Here is a 6256-nt window from a genome sequence, read left to right on the forward strand (position 1 = left end):
GGTGTCCAAAAAACATTTCAAAAGAAGGTAAGTGTAATTTCACACACCTCTCCACCTTGGTCTGTTGTACAGACAGGACAAAGCTAGAGGAAGCAGATTAGACCATTTCAGATTATTTTAAGCTCCTATTCTTAGGCTCAACTTGACTTGAGCTTTGGGGAGTTAAAGTATATAGGATTTTGGGGTCACTCCTAGAGTTGGGAGAGGATAGAGTTGGTCAAGTGAGTGCCCTTGTCAAAGCCAATAAGGATCAGGATTTGAAGCAAGGGACAATCTTCAGGAGTTATAACTCCAGAAGATGATTAAAATCATAGCTTATCCTTCCAGAGCATCAAGTGTGTCAGTGACATCAACACATTGATTCCCTCTTGATACAGAATCAGTCCATGCCATGTGAGCAGGGCAGTTAACAGTGGCTATGACAGTTGTTTGTCCCTTCTTTTCAAAGAGGACCATGACATCATGCCATGACACACAAGTGAATTGGATTTGAGAGAGAGAAGGCTATTCAAGGTCACCTGCCTCACTTTCCCCTCCAGAGCTATCTGGGTCCAGTGGCCAGATGTAGATCTAGATGACTGGAGATGGGCCTGGATGCTGTGGGAGACCTGGGCCTTTTTAAGCTAAGGTCTTCAACAGATCTCAGTTTGACTGAGGCTGCTCCCATTCAGTGATTAAGATTAGTTAGCAATTGAGGCAAAGAATCTCTCTTTTTCTCCAGGGCAGATGAGATCTTTGATGAATTCTGCATTCATAATGATCTCATCAGTGAATGTAAAGATCTCTGTAGCCAGAAAATCTCCACAGTGTGGCAAACACCAAATATACATTTTGAGTCAGTATAGACTGGCCTTTTCTTTTCCTTTGGCCAGATGACACTCCTGGGTAAGGGCCATCTCAGCTGGACACTGGGATTAGCAGAGAAACTGCCAAGGTATCACACTCAAACTATAGCAGTGTCAGTATGTCAGGTAACCTCTAATAAAAAGGGCATCAGAAAGATCATTACAGGGCTTTTCAGCCACATCTACTATAAAGGCACAATCACGTAATGGCTTATCAGGTAAATCAGGGAGCCATGTAGCAGGATTGAGGATTTCACAGCATTGAAGAAGGACTTTCATTGCCCAACAAAGTCACTTCATATTTGGCAAGTCTCTGATGAGTCTGGTGATGGAGTAAAAGGGCTTCAACTTCATGGAGACTCTATATCAAAGGGAATCTTAAAATCAAATCAGAAAGGGGCAGCGGCAGCTATGGCCTAAAGATTTGGTGGTGGCCTAGTAACCAAAGCATCTGGCTGAGCAGAGAATTAGTGCAGGGTGGTCCTAAAGCTTGAGTTAGAAGAGCAGAATCCACCCTTCTCTGCTCATGTACAGAAGAATGAAGACTTCGTAATCTGGGAATCCCAGTGCAAATACTGATAACAGGGCCCTTTCATAGCTGAGAGATGCCCGGCAGTCAGCTGCAAAGAGGTGGGAAAAGCAAGGGGCTTGACAATTTCCCTGAAGGCGTCCACTAACCCTCACCTGACTGCTCCGGGGACTGTTCTCAGCTGCCATCAAGTGGTGAATGCAGAGAACTGCTGGAGAGCCTGAAGATGTTTAAAAGAAACATAAGAGGTTACCTTCACTCACAGGCACCTAATTCCTGAGAGCTTTCTCGTTATTAGGGCAGTTAAAAGGAGTACACAGAGACAGAGGGCATAAGTGTAATGCATGATGAGATGGTTATAAAATTAAGGGATGAGAAAGAAAAGGGAAAAGGAGAGGTAGAATAGAAGGTGCTTTTATGCTGGAAAGGAAGGGTGGGAGAATCAAGTGAATCATCAGAATTGGCTCAAAGAGGGAATACATACCACTCAGTGAAATCTATCTCATCTTACAGAAAAGTAAGAAAAGATGGGAAAAAGAGAGGGGGGAGTCCGATAGAATAGAGAGTGTATTACGTCCAAAGCAAAACACTTGAGGATGGACAGGGTGAAAGGAAAGAAAGTAGGATAAACCAAGAGAAGGGAAATAGGATAGAGGGGAAAACACAATAGTCATAACAAAAAAATTTTATAGCAAGTTTCTCAGATAAAGACCTCACTTTTCAAATAGAGAAATTAATCAAATTTATAAAATAAATCACTCAATTGAACAATGGTCAAAGGACATGAATAGGCAGTTTTCAGATAAAATAAGCAAAGGTAACTATAACTATGAAAAAAAATGTTCTAATCCATTAGAAAAATACACATTAAAACAACTCTCAATCCTTTCTGAAGCTACACTGGTTCTCAAGTAGATAACCATTTTTCAGGCCTATTAAAGAGGACTAAAAAAATTACCATCCTTCCGACTGTCACAGTACAATCTATTTCCTTTACCTTTATAGAAATAGACAATGGAGACATCCTTGAACACTTGAGTGATAACCTCTTGCCACATAGTTTTTGTATGAGCAGTCAACTCTCTGACATAAATCTCAAATGGAGTAGAATCAGCACCAGGAACTTTGCTCCATAAGAGGAATGGCATTAAAAATCTCTTCTTTAGATAGACGTTCTGCTAGAGAGAGACTGACTTCAACCTGAAATACATGGTCAATGGCTTTAGTATTGATTGGTGACAGACTGTTGAGAACATTATCAAAATGGTCAGTCAATCTCTCCAGGATCATGTTTTTTTTTATCATTAATCAATGTGATTAGCACTGAGCAGTGAAAAGGCATCATAGATCTCTAGCTCATAAGTAGCCTTCAGGGCCTCCTAAATGCACTTTGGATTCTTACCAAGAGCAAAAAGCTTAATTTCATTTGTCTTTTTACTGAGCCAAGAATCCTGAATCTAAGTTTCATATGCACGTTACTTTTGATGAAGTTAAATGCTGCTGTATCAGAGGCATGTGAACTATTCTACTGATCAACCCTTTGGAGTTGTTGATTTTCATTTAGTAACCTCTGAATTTCCTCATCATTTTCTCCAAACTAATCTTGATGTTTTTGAATATTTTGGCGCATCTGAGTAAAAGTGATGCTGCATACCAAATTTCTGAAAGCTGCCCATTTCTTTTCTTCTCCACTGTTACCTACTATATGTTGGCTCAATTTTCTCTCCAAGTTAGCAATGAGCTGTTCACACTAGGAGAAGTGCTCTAATCCACTGGCATTAATTCTACTCATCTTAGGGCCGCCACTTCTGTTAAATGCAGATTTGACTCTGTGCCATACACGGCCTTCATTATTCTTACATCCCATCTCTTCTCCTTACAATGATATAGTCTATTAAATACCAGTGTTTGCTTCAAGGGTGCATCTCTGAAGTTATGTTGCATTTAGTAAGTGAAAGAGTTGATGGTGAGAAGGTCATGAGATGCCCAAGTCCTCACTAATAAGTGACCATTGCTGTTGATGACCCCATTCCTCACATGACAAAGAGCCCTCTGTCATATCTAGATGGAACTACAGATGCTTGATCCTGTTATGCATATGTGGAATCATCCCTGGTGCTTAGACCTGGAGGATCAGTATTGATATTGTTGTAATCACACCCCTACTTGTCTTCCTCTCAAATCTATGAAAAAGAAAAAGTTAAGCTGTGATTTTTATAATGAATCTTGTTGCTGTAATACCTGTAATATTCAATCTGAATAACAGTCAATAATACCACATCCTGAACAATGAAGTAAATGAATATTTGACCTTGTCATCTGCCATTTATAAAAGATAAAAGTCCTTAAAATTTTCAGAATGATTTAAAAAGCATTACATAATATTGCAAGATTTGTGAGCCCAAGGTATAAATATATTATTTAGTGAAATTAAGTCAGAAAAACTTTTGATTTTGTTTTAAAGAAAAGAATTTCAGTGCAATCCATTTTATTTGATGAGAGTAACTTATGGAATATTTTGTGTTACCTCAAAAGAGAAGTCAATTTTATTTACATTTATTACTTACTGTAGAATTAATACCTGTCTAAGATATGTCCTGAAGTGCAGACATGTTTTAGTTTAGACAACTTATTTGATGTATATAGTTCTTTATGTACATTTTGGAATTAATTATCTAGCATAACTGTGCATCCCATCTCAAATCTTTTTCTACAACAGAGTTCATTTTGTACCTTTTATGTGAATTCATTTGTATATTAAAGGTCATCTTATAAAAAATTTTCTGTTCCCTATGGTTTTATGTGAGGATAAAATCTTTATCAGTCTCTATTCTCCCTAAGGGGAAAATTGAAATAAAAATTAATTGGAGTTCTAAGAGAAAAAATAGAATTGAAAATTTTGGAGTTCTAAATAATAGTTCCCCCCCCCCCCGAGGCAATTGAGGTTAAGTGACTTGCCCAGGGTCACACAGGTAGGAAGTGTTAAGTGTCTGAGACCAGCTTTCAACTCAAGTCATCCTGACTTCAGGCTGGTGCTTTATCTACTGCACCACCTAGCTGCTCCTAAATAATAAAGTTTTAAAAATATAAAGCAAAAAATGAATAAAAACTTTTTTTTGAAATTTTAAAGGTTTTAAGAGTTCTATCTAGTGTATTTTTTAAATTAACTTTTTATTTTTCAGTTTATATTTGAATTTCTTAAATATATCAATGAAACAGTATACTAATATATCATGGAAAGTTAAATGATAGCAAAGTCATTTAGAAAAGCACTCTTTGCCCTAACTTATTTATTTTGGTAAATATTAAATCTTTAACTAAAAGGACTCATTCTACAAGTCAGATTCTTATAGACATTTTTTGTTTGTTTCCACCTTTAGATTGTTGATGGCACAAGCATTAGAAATGATAGAAATAGTAAAGGATATTTAAGAACTGAAATCTGTGAAGTTTAAAATGAACTAAGATTCCTAATTTAATATTCTTTTTATAGTTTTATTACTTATTAGATTAAAACCACAGAAGTTGAACCTGAATAATTGAAAGAGTAAAATTTTAAAGCTATACTAAAATGTGTTGATTCTGTAAATAGTTTTAGCAGCAACATCTAAGAATTTTTCCAAGCAAAATGGCACCTCAGAAGTCAATCCATTAAAGAAGAGACCTATCTATCAGAGCTATCTTAAAAATGAGATGATGTTTTCAGAACAGACAACTGTGTGAGGCACCTATAATCTGAGATGAAGTATGTTGATGAACTGGCCACTGGAAGTAGATTACTATAATGTAAGGAAACTTAATGGTAATGATCATCATTGTATTTGTTTTTTTATATCTTTCCTTGCTGGGTTTTCTTAGTTATCCTGGAGATATGTAAAATTCCATTCTAAATTTAAGCTATGGTTTTTCAGTCTTAGTTTTGTTCTTTTTCAATTTTGCATTAATTAATGTTTTAAAGCCTATTTTGAACTTGTATACAAGTTTCCCATTTGAAAGTTCAAAATAGCTGTATTTCTAAAATTAACTCATTACAGGCCAACTGATCTAAGTTCAGAGACAAAGATCCATGACTTAAGCAATTACAAGACAAAATCAATTAATTGCAAATAGGATCAAGATGAATCAATCTTCTCAATTCCCCCCTATGGTCAATGAGAAATATGTATCTCTTATAGATCACTCATCTAATTTATTAGATTTTTAACATAATCATTATCAACAGTATGTATATAGCTCTCTTGATCTATTTTTTTGCCTCAGGGAATTTTGCTAACCTTGGAGCATGTGTATAAAATAAAAGATCCTATATCTTGCTTCACCAGATTATACTTCAAGAATGTCTGGTTTGCTCTCCAAAAGTCCGGGCAGTGCTCTCTCACCTGGACCCAAACAATGAACCCTTCTTAACCCCAAGAGAAAAGGAGAGTCATTGCTAGCTTCCTTCCATTACCAAACTTCCAACCATTCAATTATGTTCCCTGCATCTCAACTCTGAAACCAGTTGGGTTGCCAATGCCTTAATGTCAGCTATCCCAATCTGTCCTTTTGTTCTGTACTCCCCAAAACCTATGTAAAGGGACTGTTCTTTGATATAAATTGAAACAAGCCATTAACCTATTTATTGACAGGTAGCATGTCCCTGCTAATAAGTGTTATTTTGTGCAGAGATCTGCTTTGGTTTTCCCTTTTGTTAAATTGGAAACAATGATTTAAAAGAGAAATAAGGACTAGAAAAAATAGTAATTTATGTCTTAACAGCAAGAATAATGACCCAAATAGAAAAACTTGAATCTTCCATGACAAGTCTCACCAAAGAAAGAAAAAACAGCAGATTGGATTGAGAATGCAAATACACATAAGTGAAGGACAATCCAGAAGAAGA

This window comes from Sarcophilus harrisii, chromosome 1, assembly GCF_902635505.1.
Source record: "Sarcophilus harrisii chromosome 1, mSarHar1.11, whole genome shotgun sequence".
Taxonomy (NCBI): Eukaryota; Metazoa; Chordata; class Mammalia; order Dasyuromorphia; family Dasyuridae; genus Sarcophilus; species Sarcophilus harrisii.